At 50.1% G+C, this 27966-nt stretch overlaps 1 protein-coding gene and 1 long non-coding RNA gene across 2 annotated transcripts in view; one reads left to right on the top strand and one right to left on the bottom strand.

Moving 5' to 3' along the window:
- The window catches only part of LOC123350391 (zinc finger protein 850-like), a 586050-nt gene that overhangs the window by 544990 nt on the left and 13094 nt on the right, over positions 1-27966 (top strand). The window lies entirely within an intron of this gene.
- LOC123350406 lies at positions 394-12727 on the bottom strand. The gene is made up of 3 exons (XR_006573756.1): positions 12677-12727; positions 6373-6479; positions 394-420 (listed from the first exon to the last, which is right to left on the bottom strand). It is a non-coding gene; the product is annotated as an uncharacterized LOC123350406 (long non-coding RNA).

Genomic DNA, 27966 nt, shown 5'->3' with positions numbered 1-27966 from the left:
TTTAGAATTCTACAGGCAGCCTATTTTCCTCTTAAAATGAGGAAAAGGCATGAAACTACAGTTATTAATATAGTTACTAATGTAGCCAATAAGGATACATTAAATGCAATTTTAAAATGACTGATGGTACCAAAAAGGCACATGTCCAAAAATGATACTAGGCAAAAAAAAAAAGGGGGGGGGGAAGGAAACCTGCAAAACTTGTATGACAAATAAAAGGTAGAAAGTTATTACTACTCAGGTTCTTTAGAGACCCCACAGCTTCTAATAACCCAGGCGACAGGAATCCTTACCCAGCGAGGTCACATTCTCATAGTTCTCCTGCATGACATCCCTGTAGAGGGCTCTCTGAGTGGGGTCCAGCAGAGCCCCCTCTCCCCTTGTGAAATACACAGCCACCTCCTCGAAGGTCACCAGCCCCTGAAAGAGCAAGAGTCCAACACTCAGTACCTGCTGCCCCACTCACAGCCCCACTATTCAGGGAACAGCAGCACCAGGTAAATGGAAGTTCCGGGAGGCACATGTTAACAGAGTCCCACCCCACCTTGCTTAGAGCAGCTAGGAGGCATCAGAGGGTAGAAAGAGAGAACCTTTGTGTCTCCCAGCTGACAGATGGAGCCAGGGTCATCACATTTATCACATACCTACTAGCCATGGCTAGATATAGGAGATGGGGCTGTCTCTGGACCCTGATGGTGGCTCCCTGGTAGGAATCCCAACACTCTCCAAATTAAAAATATGGAAGAAACGGGAAGTCAATAGTAAAGAATAGAAGTTAGAAAGTCAGAATTGTAGAAAGTTGGTAAGGGAAGCTATCAGAAATCAATGATCAACCAATAAAGATAAGAAGGAAGTTTTTAAAAAGTATATTAAGTATAAAATTAATCCCTAACAATGGTAGTGGTAAATTACTAGATGAAAATGGCAGAATTATCAAAAACAATACAGAAGAGGTAAAAGTGTTCAATACATATTTCACTCCTGGATTTGGAGAAAAAAACAGATGATGTATAGGGGGGAGGGATAGCTCAGTGGTTTGAGCATTGGCCTGCTAAACCCAGGGTTTAGTTCAATCCTTGAGGGGGCCACTTAGGGATCTGGGGCAAAATCAGTACTTGGTCCTGCTAGTGAAGGCAGGGGCCGGACTCTATGACCTTTCAAGGTCCCTTTCAGTTCTAGGAGATAGGATATCTCCATTAATTTAATTTAAATCATATAAGATATTGACGACAACAGTCTTTCCATCCCAACAATAACTCACGAGGATGTTAAACAGCAGGTATTACAGATAGACATGTTTAAATTTGTATTTGCGTCTGTCTTTGTAGTGCTTGTATCTCTCTGTAGAGGCCTGTAGGGACAGACTGCTGAGCGGGCAGTCGAGCCCTGAGTAGGGGACGGAGCTAGGCTGAGGAGGGGCCTATAAAACCGGCCGCCCAGCCAGGCAGCAGCACAGGAGCCGGCGAACAGGGCTGCTGACAGGGGAGTTTGAGTGGGAGTTTACAGGGGGAGTCGGAAGGGGCAGGGGGCGTGGTGCTGCGTGTGCTGTGTTCCCCAGGTGAGAAGGCTGATAGAGGCAGAGACAACAGCAGCCATGAGCCAAGCAGCAGAGGATACAATGAGGATGATTGCATGCAGCAATTGTGGTATGTACATGGTCCTAGCAGGGGCGCCGGAACAGAGGTATGTATGCATGAAGTGCCGCCTAATAGAACTGCTGGAAGAAAAGATCCGAGGTCTAGAGATGCAGGTAGAAACCCTGGTAGAGTTTAGAAGGGGGTTTGAGCAGCTGATGAAGCAAAGGCAAGCTGTGGCTGAAGGGGAATGCTCAGGGGTACAGGGGGAAGCAGGGGCTAAGGCCTGTGAGGGGGGAATGCTGGATGGGGAACATGGGCAGTGGAAGCATGTGACCGTGAGAAGCAGGCAGGGGAAAAGGAGGGCCAGTGAAGGAGAAATAGAGCTAAGGAACAGGTTTGAAGGTTTGGAGAATGAGGAAGGGGTACAGCAGGTGGTAGCCGACGGTGGGAGGGTAAGGAAGAAGAGAAGAGCGGCTAGTCTGATAGAAAGAGGGGAGGAGTCGATGGAGACAGCACCAAGCTTGGGCCCATGGAGGATACAGGATGGCTTAAGGGGGACTACAAGGGAGGATAGGAATGGAAGGAGCTTGCAACTAGGGGGAACGGGGGTTAGGTTAGCAGACCACACTGTCACCAGGCAAAGGCAGGTCTACGTGATTGGGGATTCCATACTGAGAAGGTTGGACAGGCCTGTGACCAGAGCCGATCAGGAGAATAGAAGGGTGTGCTGTCTACCGGGCGCTAAAATACGGGATGTGGACCTGCGGTTGAAAAGGATCCTAAAAGGAGCAGGTAAGAACCTGTTGATCATCCTTCATGTAGGAACAAATGACACGGCTAGATTCTCGCTGGAGAGAATCAAGGGAGACTATGCCAGGCTGGGTAAGACGCTCAAGGAAATTGAGGCTCAGGTGATCTTCAGTGGGATTCTACCTGTCCCTAGGAAAGGGCGACAAAGGGGTGACAGGATTGTGATGATAAATAGTTGGCTCACGGAGTGGTGCTATAAGGAGGGCTTTGGGATGTATGGGCACTAGGAGGCTTTCGGGGACAGAGAACTGTTCTCACGGGATGGGCTCCACCTGAGTAGGGAAGGAAATAGACTTCTAGGAGGGAGGCTGGCTCATCTGATCAAAAGAGCTTTAAACTAGGAATTGGGGGGAGACGGTTGGGAGATGTCCAGGCACTCTCCACGCCAAATTTAAACATTGAGAGGGAGGACAACAGGATAAGAACGGATATAGCCAGAGGGAGGGGTTTGGATGTAAGGAAGAGGGGGGGGATGGATACTAGACCAATAGGTCATACTGGTGGTACTGTGTCCCTACCAAATTGGGTACCAAAGGTGAGAGAAGCCAAACAGCAAAAATTAGGATGTTTGTTCACCAATGCGAGAAGCCTAGGTAACAAAATGGAGGAATTGGAGCTCCTGGTCCGAGAATTGAAACCGGATATCGTAGGAATAACCGAAACATGGTGGAACGGTAGTCATGACTGGAGTACAGGTATGGAAGGGTATGTGCTGTTTAGGAAAGACCGAAACAAAGGTAACGGTGGGGGAGTAGCATTGTATGTCAATAATGAGGTAAACTGTAATGAAATAACTAGTAATGGAATGGATAATACGGAGTCTGTTTGGGCAATGGTCACATTAGGGAAGAAAACTACTAGAGCCTCCCCTGGGATAGTGATTGGGGTGTGCTATAGACTGCCGGGATCTAGCCTGGATATGGATAGAGAACTCTTTAATGTTTTTAAGGAGGTAAATACTAATAGGAACTGTATGATCATGGGAGACTTTAACTTCCCGGATATAGATTGGGGAACAAATGCTAGTAATAATAATAGGGCTCAGCTTTTCCTAGACGTGATAGCTGATGAATTCCTTCATCAAGTAGTTACTGAAATGACGAGGGGGGATGCCATTTTAGATTTGGTTTTGGTGAGTAGTGAGGACCTTGTTGAGGAAATGGTTGTAGGGGACAACCTTGGCTCGAGTGATCATGAGCTAATTCGGTTCAAAATAAATGGAAGGATAAACACAATTGCATCTGAGACTAAGGTTTACGATTTCAAAAGGGCTAACTTTACGAAATTAAGGCGACTAGTTAGGGAAGTGGATTGGACTAACATATTTAGGGATCTAAAGGCGGAAGACGCCTGGGATTATTTCAGGTTGAAGTTGCAGGAGCTGTCAGAGGCCTGTATCCTGAGAAAGGGAAAACGGTTCGTAGGTAGCAGTTTTAGACCGAGCTGGATGAGCAAGCGTCTCAGAGGGGTGATTAAGAAAAAACAGAAAGCATACAAGGAGTGGAAGATGGGAGGGATCAGCAAAGAAACCTACCTTATTGAGGTCAGAGGGTGTAGGGATGCAGTGAGAAAGGCCAAAAGCCGGGTAGAGATGGACCTTGCGAAGGGAATTAAAACCAATAGTAAAAGGTTTTTTAGCCATATAAATAGGAAGAAAACCAAGAAAGAAGAAGTGGGACCGCTTAAAACTGTAAACGGAGTGGAGATCAAGGATAAGCTAGGCATGGCACAATATCTAAACGAATATTTTGCCTCGGTCTTTAATGAGGATAATGAAGGGCTTAGGAATAGTGGCAGAGTGACTGATGGGAATGAAGGTCCGGGGTTGGAAATTACAGTATCCGAGGTAGAAGCCAAACTTGAACAGCTTAACGGTAGTAAATCAGGCGGCCTGGATAATCTTCATCCTAGAATATTAAAGGAATTGGCGAGTGAAATTGCAAGCCCATTAGCGATAATTTTTAATGAATCTCTAAACTCGGGGGTTGTACCGTTTGACTGGAGATTAGCTAATATAGTTCCTATTTTCAAGAAGGGGAAAAAAAGTGACCCAGGTAACTACAGGCCTGTTAGTTTAACATCTGTAGTATGCAAAGTCATGGAAAAAATATTAAAGGAGAGAGTAGTTACGGACCTTGAGGTCAATGGCAATTGGGACAAATTACAACATGGTTTTACGAAAGGTAGATCGTGCCAAACCAACCTGATCTCCTTCTTTGAGAAAGTAACAGATTTTTTAGACAAGGGAAATGCGGTGGATCTAATATATCTTGATTTCAGTAAGGCGTTTGATACGGTACCGCATGAAGAATTACTGGTTAAATTGGAAAAGATGGGGATTGAAATGAAAATCCAGAGGTGGATAAGGAACTGGTTAAAGGGGAGACTGCAGCGGGTCGTATTGAAAGGTGATCTGTCGGGTTGAAGGGAGGTTACCAGTGGAGTTCCTCAAGGTTCGGTTTTGGGTCCGATCTTATTCAATCTATTTATCACTGACCTCAGAACCAAAAGTAGGAGTGGGCTGATAAAGTTTGCGGATGACACGAAGTTGGGAGGTATTGCCAGACCATCCTATTGCTCCCAGGATTCCCAGCTGGGGAGGCTAAGGCTCCCCCGGCCCTTCCCCCTCTTCCCCCCAGCTGCAGCGTGGCCAGCCGCCGGCACCAGCTGGGCAGCTCAGCTGAGCTCTGGAGTCATCCTGCTGCCACTTTTTGAATGGCCCAGCAAGGTGTGTGTGTGGGGGGCTGCTGCAAGCTCCAGGGCTGGCCAAAGGGGAGGGGAGGGAGCAAGTGGGGCAATTGGCCCAGGTCCTGCAGGGGTCCCCGCCCCACGAGGATCTCTCCCCCGCCCCCTCTCCCCTTAAATCAGAACTTTTTATAGGGAACCAGTTGTTAAGATTTTGGCAGCTCATCACTGCACGTGACCATACCACATGACACTAAACTCCATTTTGGTATCTGTATTTTTCCACAAACTGGAGTTTGGAACAAAGGGTTCCTGCCATATGGAAAAGTTACATAAGGTGGGGTGTGACATCATCTCTTGGCCTCATTCTGCACATAAGAAAACTCCTGGAAACACCTCAGGAACAAAGACTGAACTGGGGGGAAGTGTTGGTCCCAGGGTAAAGGGATTTCTAGCTTGTGTGTGGAAACTTGGTGGACTGCTTGTACCATCAGTCAGGGTGAGAAACTTCTAATTCAAATTCTATCCAGATAGTATGTTAGGCTAAGGGTACGTTTACACTTACCGGGACGGTCGACGCGGCGAGTTCGACTGCTCGGAGTTCGAACTATCGCGTCTGATCTAGACGCGATAGTTCGAACCCCGGAAGCGCTAGTTCGAACTCCGGTACTCCACCGCGGCAGGAGGAGTTGCCAGAGTTGACCCTGGAGCCGCGGAGTTCGCTTCCGCGGCGTCTGGACGGTAAGTAAGTCGAACTAGGGTAGTTCGAATTCAGCTACGTTATTCACGTAGCTGAATTCGCGTACCCTAGTTCGAACCAGGGGCTGTGTGTAGACCAGGGCTTAGTCTGAGTTTTTGGTTATTTGCTAAGTAATCTGCTTTGATCTGTTTGCTATCACTTATCGCTGGGAAATAGTCTGTTGTCTATCTGTGGCTTAGGTAAAGCACTCAGTTAGCTTAGTTGGATGCATGGCGCCACCTGCTGTTGTGTTGGGTGATAACAGGGCCTGGAGAGGCTGGCTGAATCTCCAGCAAAGCAGTGTGAGAAGGGCCAGCCCAGCTTGAGGGTTAGAGGGCACAGCGGTTCCCAGAAGCCCCCCAGACTGCACCCCGGGGTGACAGCCCATCACACCCTAGAGTACACAAGTCTCAACAGGTTTGTCACATCCTTTCCCCTCCCATTCCGCACCCTAGATAGTTCCTGCCTCCCGCTACCTCTAGCAGCTCCCACCCTCCTATACATTTACTTCTCCTCTCCCTCCAAGCAGAACCCACCACCAGCTCCCTGATAATCCCTTACCTGAGCCAGCTCCATTGCAGCTGTTTCCTTCCTGTTGGGAGGACGGGATGTTACCTTCCTGTTGGGAAGACGGGATGATTTGGGGAAAAACAAGGACAATCTGTAGCCTGCCAGGGTGAGAAGGACAATGTGAGAGAATTCAGACAGGGTTTCTGTCCTTTCCACATGTCAATTCCCCCCAAGATTTTCCCCTGGTAATGGACATTCTAGATTATGCCACACTGTGAAGCACAGAGTGACCTTATTCCAGTACAGGCCTAGCCCCCTCCCACCAGGGTGTAATCCTTCTAGACATGGTGAAACCCTCCCAGTAACAGAATCTCTCTGTGCCACTTATACAAGTTTGTGGACGATACTAAGCTGGGATGGGTTGCAAGTGCTTTGGAGGATAGAATTAAAATTCAAAATCATCTGGACAAACTGGAGAAATGATCTGAAGTAAATAGGCTGAAATTCAATAAGGACAAATCCAAAGTACTCCACTTAGGAAGGAACAATCAGTTGCACACATACAAGACAGGAAATGACTGCCTAGGAAGGAGCACAGCAGAAACGGATCTGGGAGTCACAGTGGATCACAAGCTAAATGTGAGTCAACAGTGTTACACTGTTGCAAAAAAAGCAAGTATAATTCTGAGATGTATTAGCAGGAGTATTGTAAGCAAGACACGAGAAGTAATTCTTCCGTTCTACGCTGCACTGATTAGGTCTCAACTGGACTAGTGTGTCCAGTTCTGGGCCCCACATTTCAGGAAAGATGTGAAAAAATTGGAGAAAGTCCAGAGAAGAGCAACAAAAATGATTAAAGGTCTAGAGAACATGACCTTATGAGGGAAGACTGAAAAAATTGTGTTTGTTTAGTCTGGAGAAGATATGATCAGCTTTCAAGTATATAAAAGTTCATTTCAAGGAGGAAGGAGAAACATTGTTCTTCTAAACCTCTGACGACAGGACAAGAGGCAATGGGCTTAAATTGCAGCAAGGAAGGTTGAGGTTGGACATTAGGAAAAACTCCCTAACTGTCAGGGTGGTTAAGCACTGGAATAAATTGCCTAGGGAGGCTGTGGAATCTCCATCACTGGGGATTTTTAAGAGCTATCTGGATAAACAGCTCTCAAGGATGGTCTAGATCAGGGGGTGGCCAACATGTGGCTCTTTAGAATTTAATATGCGGCTCCTTGTATAGGCACCAACTCCGGGGCTGGAGCTACAGGCACCAACTTTCCAATGTGCTGGGTGTGCTCACTACTCAGCTACAGGCCCTGCCCCCACTCCACCCCTTCCCACCCCCTTCCTGAGCCTGCAGTGCCGTGGCTCCATTCCCCCCCCAAGTGTCTTGCATAGCATGAACAGCTGACCGGGAGGTGCGGGGAGGTGCTGATTACTATGGCTTCCCATAGGTGGGAGCTGATGGGGGGCTGCTGACATATTACTGTGATTCTTTGGCAATGTACATTGGTAAATTCTGGCTCCTTCACAGGCTCAGGTTGGCCACTCCTGGTCTAGATAATACTTCAACCTGCCTTGAGTGCAGGGGACTGGACTAGCCTCTCGAGGTCCCTTCCAGTTCTGTGATTCTATGAACCAAAGGCCAGAGAGAAGCAGAATCAAAGAAGTCACTCTGGGGATTCTCCCTGTCATTGTCCCCAAGGCAGCTGTCTCAGATTAACTAAGTTATTTGATGCTCCAGCCTTTATACAGTCTCTCCTGGGAATGCCCCTTTCATGGGCCTAGTTTTTCCTAATGCCCAGGGACTCTGAGACTGGGCCTTCTTGCCTCAGCACACCTTGTTTCTTTGTGTGGTTCCCCAGTGAGTCCAAATGAGTAGATACTCCTCATACAGACTGTGGGCATAAGAATGTGTTTAGTGTTTGGACTTTATTGAATGTTTGTGAGTTGCTGCCTGGGTTAACATCTGACTAGTTGCATTGTGAGCCTCTGTGGCTCTGTAAATCACCAGACAGGACAGAGACTTTACCTATGCCAAGTGCTGATTGGCAACAGAATGGATTACACCCTGCCTGGCAGGAAAGGTCCATCAACACCAGATAGAGTATTATGGGATGTTAAAGAAGATACAAGACTGTTGTTGTGCTCTTGACCTCCCATTAGCTGAGTTTGCAACAGAGGCTTTGGCTACACTTGCAAATTTGCAGCGCTGCAGCAGGGTGTGAAAAAACACCCTCTCCAGCGCTGCAAATTGCGGCGCTGCAAAGCGCCAGTGTGGTCAAAGCCCCAGCGCTGGGAGCGCAGCTCCCAGCGCTGTACGTTAATCCCCACAGGGAGGTGGAGTATGGACAGCGCTGGGAGAACTCTCTCCTAGCGCTGGCGCTCTGACTACACTTAGCGCTTCAAAGTGCTGCCGCGCTTTGAAGTGCTAAGTGTAGCCAAAGCCTAAGAGTACATGGTAGGAAGGGGATGAAAAACCCCATGCAGAAAGAACTGATTATCTGTATGTTCCTTCGACTCTGGGGGGCAAAGTTTCTAGGCATAATCAAGAGATCCCCAGCTGCTTAGCCCGGGGTTAGTCCTAAAGAATATGTGGAGCTTGCTTATTACAGAAGCTTCCAATATCTTTTGAAATTTAAGACTCTAACTTGTCTGCATCTGCTTTAGCTTTGTAAACAACTTTCATTTCCTTTTAAATAAATCTTAATACAGGTTATAACAGGACTGGCTACAAGTGTTGTCTTTGTTGGAAGATCTAAGATTCAATTGACCTAAGGAAGTGACTGGTCCTTTGGGACTGGAAGTAACCTGAACATTGCTGTGATTTGTGGTGTAAGGCAGTGGCTCTCAACCAGGGGTCGGGGGCCCGCTGGGGGCCACTAGCAGGTTTCAGGGGGGCCGCCAAGCAAGGCCAGCATTAGACTCACTGAGGCCCACAGCAGAAAGCTGAAGTCCCAGCACATCGGGCTAAAGTCCAGGGCCATGAGCCCCACCACCAGGAGCTGAAGCCAAAGCCTAAGGAATGTAGTTTTGTACGGGCCCCTATGGAATGGGGACCCAGGCAATTCCCCTGGTTGCTACCCCCTAACGCCAGCCCTGGCTTTTGTATGCAGAATACCAGTTGTTGCGATCCACATGGGCCGTGGAGTTTTTATAGCATGTTGGGGGTGTAAGGGACCATCTGTCACAAAGGTTGGCTCACCTGCGTGATGAGATATATGGGATGAACCATGTGATTCCATGTTAATGCTGTTACAGTGCCTGGAGCGTTTACACTGGATTCTTGGTTGGTGAAATCTACATATTGACCTCACAACCAATTTGGTGTTTGTTCCCTGCTTCTTACCAGTCTGCCTGAGGCTGGTGCTCATGCTCTCAAGTCACTGGAGACAGCGTTACAAAGACTTATGAGCGCAATGCCACCAGCAGCAATTTGCAGCACTGCAGAGCAGGCTTTACAGGAACACAGCGTGGGCCAAATGGTCTGTGGACTCAGTCAAGCCCCAGTTCTCCTCCAGTGGACGTCAGCATCCCGGCAACCTTCAAGGAGGGTCAAGGCTGCCGCTCCTTCAGTGATGATGGATCTCCAGCATAGCATCACCCCCACCCCATGACCCGCCTTGTCTCCTGAGACAGAGGTGAGTGACAGAGGGTGCACAACGGCTCCTAGGGGGGGTAGGGAGAGGGATAACAAAACATACCTTCTGGGGATCACCCCTCAGGAAGTGAAGGTGACAGGCACTGTGGTGGCAGTAAAGGGGGAGAGGAGAGTGGGAGCAGCACCCTCAAAGGCAATGCTGCCAGTGGGTTGCCCCATCACATCAGGTATGGGGCTGATAGGGGGTGAGTCCCGGGTGCCTGTGAGTCACGCTGGCACAGAAGGGGTTATATTAATAACAATTTGAGATATACCCAATCTCATAGAGCTGGAAGAGACCTCGAAAGGTCATCGAGTCCAGCCCCCTGCCTTTACTAGCAGGACCAAGTACTGATTTTGCCCCAAATCCCTAAAGGGCCCCCTCAAGCACTGAACTCATAATCCTGGGTTTAGCAGCTAATGCTCAAACCACTGAGCTATCCCTGCTGCTTTAGTCTGGACTGGCCCAGTCCCTCGACACCTGCAAACCATGCCAGGACTGGAGCAGGAGTTAACAGGAGAGACCCACTCTACTTACAAAACTATCCCTCTTGCGTGCATATTATCTGCGCACACAGCTCAGCTTTAAGATGCTAAACAAATCTATGAGTCAACTAGAAACAGTCATGCTCTCATGGCAAATATTAATATAATATTTTCTGATACCGGAAAGGAACCCAGACATCTACACTGCAATTAAACAGCCCCTTCACCTGAGCCCTGTGAGCCTGAGTCAGCTGGCATGGCCCAGCTGGGGGTTTTTAACAGCAGGGCAGAGATAGCCTTGCTGTCTGTTCAGCACCAGTTAACTTGGTCAGCGTCTGTGCAGGAACCCTGCACAACAGGGGGCCTGACCTCAGTCGGTGGCTCTGCAACTCCTGTCATTACAGGATCCCTGATTTTCTTTAGGGCCTCTGCAGCATCTGGCAAAATGTGGGGGCAGGATCTCTGTCAGGGTCTCTGCAGTGCTCAGTACAGTGATGGGGAGTGATCTGGGTCAGGGTCAGTGCAGTCCCAGGCCCAGGCCTAACAAGGACACAGATCTCAGTCGAGGTCTCTGAAGTGCACAGCACAATGGAGGCACAAATCTGTACCACAGTCGTGCATCGCCCGGAACAAGAGGGGCCGTGATCTCGGTCCAGGTCTCAGTTTTACCTGGCAAAATGGGGGGCCTGATGTCAGATGGGGTCTCTACAGTGCTTAGCACAACAGGGGCGTAGATTTCAGTTGGGGTCTCCACAGCACCTGTCACAACAGTGGGGTCTGACCTCTGTTGGGGTCTCTGCAGCACCTGGCAGAACAGGGCTCAGATCTCACTTGGGGTCTCTGCAGCTCCAGGAACAACAAGGTCCCTGTTCTCTGTAGGGGTCTGTGCAGTTCCTGGCACAACCAGTGCCCCAAACTTGGTCAGGGTTTGTGCAGTGCCCGGCACACTGGGGGACCTGATCTCAGGCAAGGCCTGAGCGATGCTGAGTATGATAAGAGCCCTGATCTCAGTCACACATCTGGGGAGAAAAGCAGGAAGATTTTCAAGAATTTCAGAACTGAGGAGAAAATGGGGCACAAACTAAATATTTGCCAATGTAAGAGAGAAGCACCAACATCTGGGGAGATTTTATGTCACCATTCAACAGTTCAGGAGAAAAGAGGGGAAATTTGAGGGGATTATACAGTGATATTCAATCAACAACAGAATGGGACGGATTCTTCTTGCCTTACACTCACAGGGCCAGGAGGGAGCCCTGGGTGATGTCTTTTTACAGGGGAAAGGAGTAGGGCTGTAGCCATAAGGTCACTGGCTGAGGTGAGGGGCTGACAGTAGGGTCTGAGAACGTGACTAGCAAGCAGGGGGAGGAGGGGCTGTTGGGTTGGGCAGAGTGGGGGAGGTGATGTAGCTGGGACTGGGAAACCTGGGGCAGGGCATTTCCATGGGGGACACTTGCTCCTCCCTCCCATTCCTGGGTCTTCCCATGTCCTGTTGCCAGCAGAGTGTGCCCCCCCCCCCCAGCTCAGCCCAGAGGTGTCCCTGCCTCAGGGCTCCCCCAGCCTCTGCCCATTAACCCTCTGCCCAGTTCAGAAATCACTCAGGGGAACCATTTCCCACCTAAACAAGGACAAATCAGCGCAAGTAAAAATGGGGGGAAACACCCCAAACCTGAGATTTGAACTGGACATTGTTGAAGTGGAGAGAAAATGGGGCACAATCAGGGGAGGAGAACAGGGAACTTCTCAGGGATTTGAGGGAAGGGGGGGGGTCACGCTGGATGTTGCTCTCTAGCGAGAAAGGGGGCAGGACGGGAGAGGATGGGGGGTCCCCACGGGAGGGGGCAGCGGTAAATCCGAGGGGGACCTCAGCCCCCCCTTCTCTCCCCGCTCCTCGGGGGTCACCAGCTCTTCTCCCCCCGCCCCCCCCCCGGCCATGTCCGGGCTGCACAGACATTTTCCACCCGCCCCTTTCCCAGGTCTCACCCCCAGCCCGGCAGCCCCCGCCCGGCCCCACGCAGGGACCCCAGTGGGGCCGGGCCCCTCCCCCCAGAACCTCCCGTGGGCCCCCAGGGCAGAGCCTGGCCGGGCCCGGGGGGGCGCTGGGCTCCTGCGGGGGCAGCAGCTCCGAGCCCCCCAGGGAGCAGATCCCGACGCTGCGAGATGCCGGGTCCCCCCCACGGACACCGGGGCAGAGTCACCGCCCGGCCCCACCCCCGGGGCTCGCTCCGGTACCTGGAGGCTGCAGCTAAGGAACGTCTCGCCCACCAAGATCTGCGCATGCCCAGAGCTCCAACGGCACAAACCCTTCCCCGTCCCGCACGACGTCACTTCCGGTCCAGGGAGAGTCAGGAACTACATCTCCCAGCCTGCCCCGGGGACGCTTCCGCCTTCTCCCGGCCAAGTAAGGGAGGGTTTCAGCTGCTGAAATTGCACTTGTTCTATGCGAGCCCCGGTGTGGGCGGGAGAACAAAGCTACTGCTGTAAGTGTGTGAGCCGGTGAGTGAGAGACCCCGGGGGCGCTGGGCTGGGGCCGGGCGGGAAAGTGACTCTGCCCCGGAGAACCTGGGAGAAGCTTCGGAGCTGCCTCGGCCGCCGTGGAGCTGCAGCAGGATCCGCCCCGGCCCCGCTGGGATGGGGGGGCAGAGCCTGGGGCCCGGCGGGGGGTCCCTGTGGGGGAGGGGGGGTGTCGGGCAGGGGGGGGAAACTGTCTCTGTGCAACCAGGAAATTCCCGGGGGGGAGGGGAGTTAATTGGATCCTGTCCCTGTTTGTGCCACTTGCCTCTCGGCCCCGATACAAATTCTCTCTAGTTCTGCCGCTTTTCTCGCTCAGTATCTCACACGGGGCTATAAAATCCGGGGAGATTTGCCCCGCCCCCCCTCCAATGATCAGTTCTCTCGTTTCTCCTGTTTTCCCCCTGGTCTCTCCATAATTCTCAAATGTCCATTTCAAATCTCCTCCAATATGGGGGATTTTTCCATCCATTTTATCTGCAGCGATTTGACCTTCTTTAGGTGGGAAATTATTGCCCTGGGTCATTCCCCAGAACATGGCTGCCCTGGAGTGGGGATGGGAGGAGATGCCCGTTCTCTGCCAGGGCGGGGAAGGGAGGATGGAGTGTCCCCCATGGGGACTTCCCAGACCCTGGGTTCCTAATCCTACTTGCTGCTCCCAATTACCAACACTGCTGCCCCCTTCCCTCATCCAGGGACCTTCCAGCTCCCCCTCCCTTGCCCTTTTAAATCAGCTCCTCAAAGGGCTTCCTGCTGCCCATGTGAATGGTGGCAGAGGGGGGACTCATCACTTTCTGTTTATGTATTGGATAGTAATATAAAATCCAGTCCAACAGTCCCCCTTTTCCCTCTAGTTCTTTATTAGCAATATAAAACTCCCTCAGAGCTGCGTGTTTTTCTCTCATGTTATCAGTTGCTTAGCTTGTGACATGTATTCTCTGCAAATCTCAAAGATTGTTATGAAATACTCTAAACATTTGCCCCACTTTCTTTCTACTTGTCTATTTCTAAGTGAATATGTCCTGAGTTTTTCCTTGTCTCTAATTATAAAATACTAAAAAAAAATATCTCAAATTAACACCTTTTCTCAGATTCTTGACTATAGATACAAAATGTTTCCAAATGTTGCCCATTTCCACTGTGTTCATTTATCAAATACTGATTTGAAATACACTCAGATTTTACCTCATATCAACAACTGATAGAAAATCCCTCTGATGTTCCACTTTCCTCTCACTAATTTACAAAAATGGATCCAAAATCCCTCAGATTTCCACCCTTTCTCTTTCATTGCTGAACACTGATCTCAAATCTCAGGTTTTGCCTCTTTCTATGTCATCATCAAATGTCAGTTAAAAATCATCTCAGGTTTGGGGCTGTTCCCCATGTCTCTAAATACCAGCAACTTCTCCTTCATTGGAGGGAACCTGTTGCCCTGAGTCGTTCTCCATCCTGGTTGTTGCAGGGGGTTAAATTTCCTAGTGATCATCTTTTCTCTCTCCTTTGGGAATCATTTCTTCCTCCTTTATCTCTGTTAAAATGTTTGCCGATGAAAGAGATCAGCCACACATTTAATACCCATCAAATCCAGAGGCCTTCCTCTGTTTGGGGATCAGTGGTTCCCAGCTGGTAACAGAGTTGGCTGGACCCTTTTCTTTTCTCCAGCTGGCATGGGATGAGGAGGTCCCTCTGAGTGCAGTGTGGGTCCAGAAGTATCCCAAACCCCATTACAAATGGTCTCTGTGAGGGGTTGCTTCCCGCAGTGTTCAGATGTAGCCACCTCTGGGGTGGATCCATGTTGGCTATTGTTTACTAGTGACAGGGCATGGAAACTTCCTACCTATTTTGGCCCTCCATGGCTTCCATTCTCCTGTTAAAGAAGCATCCCCCAGGGCTCCCTTTGCCTGTGTGACTGGCCAGCAGGGGGTGGTGATAACATTTCATCCACTTATCACACATTGTGAGGTAACACTGTTGCTGGTCCGGGGGTGGGATTTCTGTGTGCGGAGATTGCCCCTTCAGTGCCAGCTGCAATGTGGTAGGGGGAGGCCTTTGGGTGGCTGGGCAGGGGGTACCCATGTCAGGTTGGTGGGTTCTGGAGGTTTGGGGTTTTGGGAGTGTGGTTCTGATGTGCCCAGCCCTGAGGCTTTGGGGGCCGGGAGGCTGCAGAACTGCGGGGGTGGGGGGTGTCTCTTGGGAAGGCGGAGCAGGGGGCTAGAGGGTGCCTGGTGCTGTGCCAAGGGCTCTGTCTGGGCTTCCCCCACTGGCTCCGGTTGGGATCCCCAGAACTAGGTCGGGGATTCCAGGCAAGCAGAGTGAGGGGTCCCACTGTAAAGCATCAGGGGGTCCCACTGGGGGGGAGGAAGGGGCTCCAGGTGAATGGCATGGCAGATCCTACTGGAGGTCAGGTGGGGGTCCAAGCAGGAAGTGAGGGACTGTTTCCAGTGTGGTGTCCCTGGCTTCTTGGGGTTCTTGGTGGGGAGGGAACACTTTGGTATTCCCAACCTGGCAGTCATGGTCTGGTGGGGATTCCCTGGCCAATGGGGCTTTAACGGGTATCTGGGTCCCAGGGAATGTCTGGTGGGCCCCTGGCTGGGCTGTGTCAGGGGCCCCTGGCTGGGGGGGGGTGTTTGGGGACCCTGGCTGTGGGCTCTGGGGACTGCTCCTGACCACGCTAATTCTTTCTGATCAGCTTGTCCTAGCACCCTGGCTCCAAGCACTGCCTGACATACCCTGGCCAGGCCCAGTCACGGTGATCACTTTATGTCCACTTACCAAACACTGAAGTGGAATCACAGATTTTGCTTTTCTCTTCTCTTGAAAACTGCAGGAACTTCTGGTTCCATTGGGAAAATCCGCCCCCCCCCACCCCCCGTCCTTGTCCTAATTCTGGTGGATGAGGGAGGTGGGAAGGTGCTTAGCACTGCCACACAATGGTCTCTTCCACAGCATTCTGGACTCATTCTTTCTGAAATCTGGTTTCATTGAGACCATTGTTAATCCAGAGTCACTGTATGGAAAGGCAAGGAGTGACTCTGGATGGACAGTGGGCAAATGAGATCAGCAATTCTCCCTGTGAGGAGGGGCTCTCATTAGCTGCTCTCCCCAGAGAGCTAAAGGAGGGAAGCTGCTCAAACGCTCTGTCCCTCTCTGCTCAGGATATTGGCGTTCAGCTTCCTGAGTCAGATGCTGCAGCCTCCATTGTGATCTGGGAGACCAGGTTTAGCAGCTGCTACTCCCCCAGCGGGGGCTCTGTGCCGGGAAGCTCTTAATTTGAGCTTCTTCTCTGCCCAAGCCAGGAGATGACTTTCTCCAGCTGGTACTAGCCCCCTAGGGCAGCCCTGGGCCCTGTTAATACTAAATTCTGAACCAGAGACTCCAGGTAACTGGAAGAAACCAAGGGAAAATGCTGGGGTCTGACATTAAAATGACTCTACACCAGGGGTCCCCAACCCCCGGGCCGCGGACCGGTACCGGTCTGCGGTCTGTTAGGAACCGGGCCGCGAACCGACCCCTAGCACATCAAGTGGCGTGTCTCCGGCGGGGCCCCTGAGCCCCGCCCCCTCAGAGCCGCGTGGTGAGGGGGCGGGGCTGCGAGCTCCGGGCTGAGCTCAGCTGCTTCCGCTCGGCATGGAGCTCCCAGCCCCGCCCCCTCACCACGCTGCTCTGAGCGGGGCGGGACTCAGGCCCTGCTGGAGCTCCAAGCCCCGCCCCCTCACCACACGGCTCTGAGCGGGACGGAGCTCAGGCCCCGCTGGAGGCACGCTGCAGCTGTCAGGCGAGGCACTGAGGCTCTGGGTGAGGAGGGAGCCGGGGGTAAGAGGCTGGGGCCAGGGGGGTTGGCTAAGGGGCAGGGAGTCCTGGGGACAGTCAGGGCACAGAGAGGGGGCAGGGAATGGGGGGGGGTTGGATTGTGGGTGTTCCGGGGGGGGTCTGTCAGGACTCGGGGGGAGGGGGGGATAGGGGTTGGGGCAGTCAGGGGACAGGGAGCAGGGGTGGGGTCCCAGGGTGGTGGGGGTATCTGGGGGATGGTGAGGGGACAAGGAGCAGGATGGGTCGGGGATTCTGAGGGGGGGCAGGAAGTGGGTGGGGGTCAGATAGGGGGCAGGGCTCCCACTAATTCTGCATTATGGTCAGTTGTATAATTATTTCATTACCGTATTTTTCCGTGTATAAGACTATACTTTTTCCTAAAATCCTTATCCTAAAAATTGAGGGTAGTCTTATACACGGAAGTAAGCCTCCTGTTCCCTGCCCCCTATCCACCCCCCCACCCCGGAACTCCCCTGCCCCCTTACCGCGCTGCCTGCACGTGGCTGGTGGCGCAACAGGCCATCCGCGGCTGGAGCTGGGAGCACGGGGCCGGGCAGTGTCCGGAGCCGGGCATCCGGGTAGGTGGGGTCGCAGCCGCCGCAGTGCCCGGACCGCACTGCCGGGCAGCCGGGGACACGGGGAGCCAGGGAGCCGGGCGGCTCCCCGCGTCCCCGGCTGCCCGGCTCCGGTAGTGCGGTCCGGGTACTGCGGCGGCTGGGGACCGGGGGAGCCAGGCGGCTGGGGACCGGGGGAGCCGGGCGGCTGGGGAGTCGCGCGGCCGGGGAGGGACGCGGCAGGAGCCGGGCAGGGCTGCCGCCGGAGACCAGCCGGGCGCACGGCCCTCCTCCTTCCCTCTATCCCTACCTCTGCGTCCTCTTCCTGGGCCTGAGCAGCAAAGTCGGGGGGGACAGCTGCAGTGCGGCTGGAGGGCAAAGAAAACAAAACAAAAAAACCTTGGGCATGGCCGGAGCGGCAAAGCGGGGGAGAAAAAAAACCAAAAACCTGAATTTGGGGTTAGAAAAGTGGGGGCGTTTTATACACGGAAAAATATGGGTATATATTACAATAATAATAGAAATAAAAGTACAAAAATAAATGTAATGCGCTTGAATCGTCCCAAAACCATCCCACAGGTCCGCGGAAATTTTTTTTCCTACGAAACCGGTCCCTGGTGCCAAAAAGGTTGGGGACTGCTGCTCTACACAAATACCCCCCCCCCCCCCCCGACCAGTTATTTCTCCTCTTATTAGCAATTGCAGGAGCAAATGCAGCCATGGGGGAGCAAACAGCCAGGAATGGTACATTCCTATCAGGTGGGCAGGGAGAGAGGACAAGGAAAAGGAGATAGAAGGAGAAAGAGATTGAAAGGGCAAATGGGAGAGAAGAGTTTTGAAAGAGATTTCAAGATCTCTAACCTGCCCAGACAGATGTATTACTGCACCCTGGGTAGAGTCACTTTCCTGTGGACAAGATGAGGCTCAGACAGAGGGAAAACTCAGTTCCTGACTCCATATCCCTTCTGCTGGGGTGTGGCTGCCGTGGGGTCAGTGTCAGAGGGAATCGTTGAAAGTGACTCCTTTGGCTCTGCTCTTTTCTAGCCTTGTGTTCAGAGACTTAGTTATGGGATGCGGGGAGGGAGAAAGGAGGTTAAAAATGCGTCTGTGGGCTTAGCCTGGCAGGAGGGGCAAGCCTGCTGGGAGTTGTTTAATAAGCGGCCTAGATACTGGGAACAGACCCATGAGGTTCGGTGGTGGAAATGCCCTAATTTTTGAACAGAAAATAACCCACCTACATGGGGCTAGGAAAACTGACCAGATTCATAGTGCTGGAGCCTGACTCGACTAACCAGCGGCTGCTGTGAGATATGAAGGGGGCACCCACTAGTCAGGCTTAGGGGAGATTCCCCTCCCTTCATATCCAGCTCCTCACAATGAGGAGGGTTTTGGGCTTCCTACCAGGGAACTCTTCCTGGACTCTGGCGCTGGCTCCACCTCCTGTATCAGTCTGTGGCTAGTAGGTGTGTGATGGATCTGCTGGGAGAGACAAGGGGCTCTCTTCATCCCCTCACCCTGATGTTTTCTGGATGCTCTGAGTGGGGTGGGGTTAGATTCTGTTGACTGTGAGCCACCCAGAGCTTCTGTTTGGCTCCTCTCCCACACGAACAGTGGGGCTGTGAGTAGTGCAGCAGGTACTGAGTGTTGAGCTCTTACTCTTACAGGGGCCGGTGACCTTCGAGGAGGTGGCTGTGTATTTCACCACAGAAGTGGGGGCTCTGCTGGACCCCGCTCAGAGAGCCCTCTACAGAGACATCATGCAGGAGAACTATGAGAATGTGACCTCACTGGGTAAGGGTTACTGTCCCCTCGGTTCTTGGAAAGGGCAATGAAGAGTTAAGGTTCACACCAGCCCCACAATGCCACCTCTCCTGTTTCAGCATCACCCCAATATGCCAGTGACACACAAACTACCAGAGACCCTCCCCTGCTGCAGAACACTTTGGTATCAGAGCACAGGAGCAGTATCACACAGTGTCAAATATCTCCTGTTTGCATAAGTAAAACTGGGGGTTAGGTCCAGCATAACCAACAGAAGCTTCCAACCCCAGACCTTCTCTCAAACCCTGAGCCTTCTTTACCCAAACCAGAATGTGTTTGGGGTGTAACAGGCAGGCTGCAGGAGTCAGAGCTGCCAGTCTAGGGTTACTTATCACACAGACACTCAGTGCATCCTTGAATGCTGGCCAGGAGTATCCAGAAAGGGGAGCTCCAGCAGCAGAATGTTGACTCTCACCCAGGATTACAGATGACACAACTCCTCACTGCTCTGGATTGCACCCCATCATGTGAAAATGGCTTAGGTTGATAGTGACACTTCCTGAGACATGGAGAGTCCTGCTCCCCTATCACTGTGTGTAATAACCACAATCTCTCTTCTCTTCTCTCTTCCATAAGTCACATGACCTGATTCTTCTTTTTCACATTCTGCTTTTCCAGACTAATTAGAGTCTGTTGCTCCTGAATTATAGTTTCTAATTTCCCAGTGTTCTCCACACTCAGGGATTTTCCTGCTCCCTCCCATGACACTGGACTCACTAGATTCGCTAGTTCAGAAGAATGGCCATACTGGATCTGACCAAAGGTCCATCTAGCCCAGTACGCTGTCTTCTGGCAGTGGCCAATGCCAGGTGTCCCAGGGGGAATGAACAGAACAGGTAATCATCAAGTGATTAATCTACTGTCACTCATTCCCATCTTATGGCAAACAGAGGTTAGGGACACCATCGCTGCCCATCCTAGCTAATAGCCATTGATGGATCTGTCTTCCATGAATTTATCTTTTTTTTTTTTTAACCCTGTTATAGTCTTGGCCTTCACAACATCCTTTGTTAAAGAGTTACACAGGTTGACTGTGCGTTGTGTGAAGAAATAATTCCTTTTGTTTGTGTTATACCTGCTGCCTATTAATTTCATTTGGTGATTCCTAGTCCTTGTGTTAGGAGGAGGAGTAAATAACACTTCCTTATTTACTTTCTCCACACCAGTCATGATTTTATAGACCTCTCTCATATCACCCTTCATCTCTTTTCCAAGCTGAAAAGTCCCAGACTTTTTAATCTCTCCTCATACAGAAGCTGTTCCATACCCCTAATCACTTTTTTTTGCCCTTTTCTGAACCTTTTCCAATTCCAATGTATCTTTTTTGAGATGGAGTGACCACATCTGCATGCAATATTCAAGATGTGGGTGTACCATGGATTTATATAAAGGCAATATATTTTCTGTCTTATCTATCCCTTCCTTAATGATTCCCAACATTCTGTTTTTTGGGTTGTTTTTTTTTTGACGGCCTCTGCACCTCGAGTGGATGTTTTCAGAGAACTAGGCACAATTACTTCAAGATCCCTCTCTTCAGTGGAAACAGCTAATTTAGACCCCACCATTTTATATGTGTAGTTGGGATTATGTTTTTCAGTGGGCTGCACTATGTGCTATCCTGACATCTAGTACTGCTGAGATCCTGCATTCAGTGATATCCCTGCCCTTCCTGTTCCCTTTCTCCCCTGAACCCCACCAGACCATGGTTCCTGTTCCCAGCTTCCCCAGGACTCTCTCATTGTCTCTGGACCTCTCTGTCAGCAAGAAGGAGTGCCAGGGATTCATGCCCTGTGTCTTGAGTCTTCGATTTCTGGGACATGGATTTACTTTCTGTGTTTTAGGAGCTTCTTTGAAATTGAGTGTCTGTGACATTAACCACGGTGCAATCTGGAGTGTTGAACAGCTGTTTCCCCTCAGTTCCGCAAGCTGGGGTGCCTTTTACACTGCTTTACTGTGAGAGCAGCCACTCCCGGGCAGTTAACACACAGTCTCTAGCATGTAACTCACTCCCCGGAGGGTTTTGCTGGCCACCTTCCCGGCCGTTGGACTAGGCCGCCCCATACCCAGAGGGGCAGCGGGTCCCTGCCCGTGTGCCACGGGGTGGGGGCCTGTTTTAAACATCCCTGCGGGAGGCTGCATGCCCCCTGCCCTCCTTTTAATAAAACTTGGAGTTACTTTAAAAAAAAAAAAAAAAACTTCACAGTATTGAGTGCTGCTAGTCTGTGACTCACGAATTACAGTACCCCACAGGAGAACCCCAGAAAATTCTCCGGTCCCAGATTTCCACCAGAAATATGCATCTTGCACTGTCCAGCATACTGCTGAACAACGCAAGCTCATATGAAATCTGTCATTTCATCAGTGGAAAATGACATGCACCAGCCTTGTTATCCCAAATGGAGTTTCCAACACACTTTAATCCAACCACACTGGTTAGATAAACAATAAACCAAGATTATTAACTACCGGGAAAAAGAAGATTTCAAGTGACTAAGGTAGTGAGGCATAAAAGTCAGAATTGGTTACAAAAGAAATACAAGATAAAAACTAGCATCTAAGTTAACAAGCTAAAACGGCTTGAAAGCAAATGTTTCTCACCATATGCTGAGACAGGCTGGCTTTCCTATCAGCCGGGACTCCCCCTAACCCGCCCCTGCTGCCTAAGTTCAGCTCTTCAGGAGTTATGAGCAGAGGGAAAGGGGAGAGAGAGAGAGAGTCTCAAGCTTTTTCCTCACCTTTCGGTAATTCAATCCTTTATTAGAAACAACTTCAGTCTCAGCTGAGTCATGGTGACAGGCTCTCTGTTGAAGATACGAGTTTCAAGTGTCCCTGTGATGGAATGTAAATGTATTCTTCACACCTTCCCCTACCGGAGAATGGCTATTTGACCAGCTATTTGTCTTGCTGTCTCTGAGGAACTGGTCTGTGGGTGTTCTCCAGAATTGTAACTTTTTCAGTAGTAATATACTGTAAAATCTCATTTACATACAGTGTTGCTACACATTTTAACAGGAGGATAATATTCAATAGATTGGCTTGTGAGGTATCTGAAAACACATACTATGTACAAAATTGGTCATAATTTTTTAGAAGAGTGAACATAGGGGTACAGACTGACACCGTGTCTGTCTGTGTGTGTTCCCAGCAGATATGTGAGTATTTCAGTCCCTCAGAAGCAAAGTGTTTGGCATCTTCAGTGACCTGGGGAGCTGGCCATGGGAATTCACCATTTTACTAAGTCTGACAGTGTATGGAATTGTGTGATACTTTGTATTACTATTATTTTATTAATAAAATTATTGCAATGAATTGTGCTAGATATGCCATGTAAAGTGTCAGTGAAAATGTTATTTTCCCAGTATGATCATTTTGTTCCTATATTTGTATCATCTTTGTAGTGTGAGTTATAGATATGTAGGGTAGATAGGTATTTCCAGACTTGTGCAATGTTTCTGGGTGACACCCCCTGACATATTGGCATCAGCAGTGCCTAGCCATTAGACATGCAGGGGTATGCCTGTGTCACGGCGTGTTGGGGAGTCAGGGCCCTGCACCCTCACTTCCTGCGATTCACCGTGACTCTCAGCCAGCCAGTAAAAGAGAAGGTTTACTAGACGACAGGAACACAGTCCCAAACAGAGCTTGTAGGTACAACCAGGACCCCTCAGTCAGGTCCCTTAGGAGGGAAGGGGGCAAAGAGCTTAGACCCCAGCCTTAGGGTTCTGTCTGCTTCCCCAGACTGCTGAAAACTGAAATCCCCCTCCAGCAGTCTCACCCAGCCTTCTCCCGGCTCCTCCTCCAGCCTTTGTGCAGTTTTCTGGGCAAAAGTGTCACCTCGATGCAACCCCCCTCCTGGCTCAGGTTAGAGGCTGAGGTATCATCCCTCAAGTGAAGTCACCCTCTGCTATCCCATCTCCATTGCAGACAGTCCCAGTAAAACTCCCCTCCAACATTCCCAGAACAATCTCCCACACTCCCTATTGTGTCATGTCTGTCCCCCCTTCGAGACTGAACTGAGCAGGGTCACTCTGACCAGTGACCTGGGGAAGTTCAGTGCCAGGAAGTCTCCGGGACAACACATCCACTATCATGTTGGCACTCCCCTTCCTATGGACCACGTCCATGTCATAACCCTGCAGGAGCAGGCTCGACGTTGGCTCCTTTCATCTGGTGTAGCCAGGTCAGGAGAGAGTGGTCAGTGTGCATGGTGAAGTGTCGCCCAAATAGATATAGCTCTAGTTTCTTAAGCGCCCACACCACAGCCAGGCATTCCTTCTCGATGGCCACGTAGCTTTGTTCCTGGGGTAGCAACTTCTTGCTCAGGTACACAGTGGGGTACATCTCCCCCTTTTCATCATCCTGCATTAACACTGCCCCCAGTCCCATGTCTGCGGCATCGGTGAACACCATAAAGGACGTGTCAAAGTCTGGGTTTGCCAGAACTGAGCCACTGACCAGAGCCTCCTTCAGCGCACAGAGAGCCATCTGCCACTTGTTGGTCCAGACCACTTTGTCTGGCTTCCCTTTTTTGCATAGCTCCGTGATGGGGGGAGCCATGTCTGCTGGGGTCCCGGTGCCCTTGGTATTTGCTGGGCTCCTCCCAGGCCTTTCCCTAGGAATAGTTAGGAGGGGTCCTGGGATGCCCTCGGCAGCTGTCTGACCACTCCCAGATGGGACAGATACTGGTGCCTGCCTTTCATCTGCGGGCTGCTTCCCTCAGAGACAGGGACGGGCTCCGCTGACGGATCCTCCTCCTCCAGCTGGGCAATCAGCTGTTCTTTGGTGAGCCTCCCAATGTGCAGCCACCTTTGCCTGCACAGCTCGACTAGGTCGCTCTTAAGGCGCTTCTTATACATCTTCCCGCTGGCCACTCAGAGGCCTGTGTGCTCTCAGTTCCCCATGGTTTCCAGGAGGAACCCCTAGTGTTCCAGACCTTTTCCAGGTCACCACCTCTCTCCCAGGGTCAAGCTGCAGATGACTCTGTCCTGAGCCTACTCACCACAGTCCCCAGGGGGGCCCCATTACTGCAGTCCTTCTCGCTGGTCACACACTCGCAGGGGTTAAGCGTAGCTCCTCCACCCCCCAAACCACTCCACTCTGAATCTTCAGCACACTGGTCCCCATCAATCCCACTTTGTTTTACTGCTCACCAGTTACTTACTGCAGGAAGCGCCATCCACGGGGTGCAGTACATCCCACCACTGCCACAGAGTATGGGGGAGTCAGAGCCCTGCACCCTCACTTCCTTTCATTTACCGTGACTTTCAGCCAGCCAGTAAACCAGAAGGTTTATTAGATGACAGGAACACAGTCCCAAACAGAGCTTGTAGGTACAACCAGGACCCCTCAGTCAGGTCCCTTGGGGGGGAGTGGGGGCAGGGAGTTTAGACCCCAGCCTTGGGGGTCCCTCTGCTTCCCCAGACTGCTCCAAACTCAAAACCCCCTCCAGCAGTCTCACCCAGCCTTCCCCCAGCTTGTTCTCCAGCCTTTGTCCAGTTTCCCGCCCGAACCCCCCTCCTGGCTCAGGTATCATCCCTCAAGTGAAGTCATCCCCTGCTATCCCATCTGTAATGCAGACAGTCCCAGTAAAACTCCCCTGCGACGTTCCCAGGTCAATCTGCCCTGCTCCCTACTGCGTCACAGCCTATATACTGAGAACTCCAAGGCTTTTCCATGCCATGTGCTGTGAAGCTTGTGTTTGGGACACAGGAAGTAGAAGCTACAAGGCCAAAGGAATATAAGGGCAGCTGCATCATATCCATTTTGTCTTCAAACCCTCTGGAGCAGCTTTTCTACAAACTGAAGCATTGAATGAAGGACTGAATGACCCATCCAAACTGTGGATGTGTTCCAGATGGACTTTCAAGCCAGCAACTCACCAATACTGCTAAGAACCTGATTATATAGATTTTGGAATGTATCTGACTGCTTTCCCATTTAACAACTCCCTTCTTCTTTCTTTTATAATAAACCTTTAGTTTAGATGCTAAAGGACTGGAGCGGAACATGGTATTTTATGTAAGATCCAAACCTATACTGACCCGGTGATGTGGTTGACCCTTTGGGGTCAGAAGAACAGTTTGTCTATGCGCACAGAGTTTTTAAATAACCTCTCACTGTACTGGACCTAGGTGCTGATTGGGAGTCAGAGAACTGGGATGCAATAAATGGGGCTGTGTAATTTCTTTTTTCAGCTTCTCAATAGCGAGCTTGGGGAATCAGAAGCACAGTTTGTGACTGGTTGGTGAGTTTACCTTCAATGTTAAATCACCAGTTTTAGGAGCATCTGCCCTCCATTTTTCAGGCAGCCCTGACCTTGGCCTTTTCAGTGAGGACTGCCACAGGCACACCAGGTCACGCTAAGCACTGAAGTTAAATTAATAGATTTTTTTTTTAAATGACAAAGTTATGAAATCAAGTGAACTCCTTTATTTTCTTTCATCTGAGCAGGGTTTCCAGTTTCCAAACCTGATGTGATCTCCGAGCTTGAGCAAGGGGAAGAGTCATGGGTCTCAGACCTCCAGGGTTCAGAGGAAAGAGAGATCCTGAGAGTTCTCTGCACAGGTGAGGAAACATTAAACCACTCAGAATCTGGAAGTGCCTGAAGGAAACATCTGGGATCCCCTACAAAGCCCTTGGGAGGTCTGTTGATTCATTATTGTCCCTAGCAGGGGTCATATCCTCAGGGTAAATTAGCTCATGGTTTCCTGTAGATCCTAGTAGACACCAGGCAGTAGCTTCTTCCCTTCCTCCTGTGAATTTGGATGGGATGTGAAGGCCAAATTGATCCCCTCCTCTCTCCTATTTGTGTTATGCTTATAATAAGCACATTGGATCTTTTTCAGGGGAAAAGGCAATACACTGCATTTATTGAAGATGCAACAATTAGCATATGCATTCAATTACACCATAAACATACACTGTCCTGCCAGTCGATGTTACAGTTACCAGTCCAGAGTCCAGATCAATCTTGTGGCCAGCTAGGTTGATCACACGTAGGAGGAGCTGGGTTCTGTTGGTTGCAATGTGATTCTCTGGGGAAGTCTAGGCAGGATGAACCCAAAGTTTCATGGCAAGGCACCCTGTTTATATAGTGATTTTCCTTCATTGCAACCAATGAGTTTTGCACCATCATGCTGTAATCAATTGTTGTTTGTTGAGTGCTTGTTTTCTTAAATTGTTCCTCTCATCCTTTATCTTTTTCTTCCATCTAGTTCCTCAGGGAGTTATCCCAGGCTGGTTTTGATCAGAGCTGTCTTGTCACCAGGAGATAGGTGCCTGTCTCATCTTTAGAGTCGTCAATCTGCCTCCTTTGACATTTCAGTAGGGGTGTGTTGCAGCCTCCTGGTGCCCTTGCATCTGTCTTTGGTTCCTCCCTCGTACATTTGGTTCAGCGATGGCCTTCACACTTATCTCTTAATACCTACCGTACATTTCTCATTCACACACAAAACAGAATTAATTTACACAGAACATTTTGAACGGGAATATCAAATTGCAATGCAAAAGAAAACAATCACGGCATTCTTTTACTTATTTTAAAATGCTAAATCTACAACAAATTGGTGAGCCTCAAAGATCTGTACTGCCTTGAAATCAGTCCAGACACAGATTCTGGCTAATATATCTCTAAACATGGGTCTATTAGGCCATTCCTTTCTGTTATTCAGAAAGGGTGGCTGGCAGAATATGATCAAATCCTAAACCAATACTTTAAATACATGCTACGTTCTTATTCTTTATCCTTCATTCTAAATTATATAAAATACAAACATAAAATCCTACAACTACATTTGGGGGAAGAGTGGGAGTCCAGTTCCTGATTTTTTATTTGACCTCTCTCCAGCACTTATTTTGGTTTGGCCTCCCCCTTTCTATCCCTGTCTGAGGTTTCTGTCTCTATCAAGCAGCTGATGCAATGGTATGTGACAAAGAGGAACAGAAGTCTCAGAAGGAAAATGTTTAGGAAGTGGATAAACACAGAATTATCGCAAAGATCAAAAAGCAGTGTAACCAGGAGTCATGATCAGGGACAGTCCTGTGAGATCCAGCACAAATCAGAAAGAGAGCATGGAAACCATCCAGGGGAGAAAGTGGGTAAATGTATTTGCTGTGAGAGAACTCAGAAGGACATAAAGAAACCACAACACAGCAGGAAATCCTCATGGGAAAGAGAAAAAAATACATTCACTGAGTGTGGGGAAAACTAACTTGATTGTTCAGCCATTATAAAGCATCAGAGAATCTGCACAGGGGTGAGGCCCTATAAATGCAGTGAGTGTGGAAAATGCTTCACTAAGAGCTCAGCCCTTTCTGAACATCAGCAAATCCACACAGGGGAGAGGCCCTGTGAATGCAGTGTATGGGAAAACCTTCTCTTGGCACTCAGTCCATTGTTAGCCATCAGAGAATCTGCAAGGGAGATCAACACCATAAAAACGTCTAGGGCTATCCATACCTTTTTTTCTTTATTAATTTTCCTGATTCCCACATAGTAACTTTAAAGCTGTTTGAACTGTTTACTGCACCGTTATCCCTCAGCTTGCCCAGATGAGTGGCCCATTGTTGCAGTTTGCTCTGTTTTGAGGTGGACCCATTTGTCCTTTCTATCAACTCCATTGTCCCATAAGTAATTTGAGTGTGCCCTTCCTATCAGGAGCCAGGGAGCATCACATTTATAGCATTCCTCCTATTGCAAAGTTATTGTTAGAGTCACCAATGATACAGTTTGTATCATTGCCAGTTGTTCTCACGTTGCTCTGGGTTGTGCTGAAGAACAGTTATATTGGAAACTTTTCAAATTATATGTAAATGAAGAGGAGC

The sequence above is a fragment of the Mauremys mutica genome, chromosome 15 (assembly GCF_020497125.1).
Source record: "Mauremys mutica isolate MM-2020 ecotype Southern chromosome 15, ASM2049712v1, whole genome shotgun sequence".
NCBI classification, from domain to species: domain Eukaryota; kingdom Metazoa; phylum Chordata; order Testudines; family Geoemydidae; genus Mauremys; species Mauremys mutica.
Note: the sequence above shows the minus strand (reverse complement) of the source record. Positions and strands in the feature narration are given on the sequence as shown.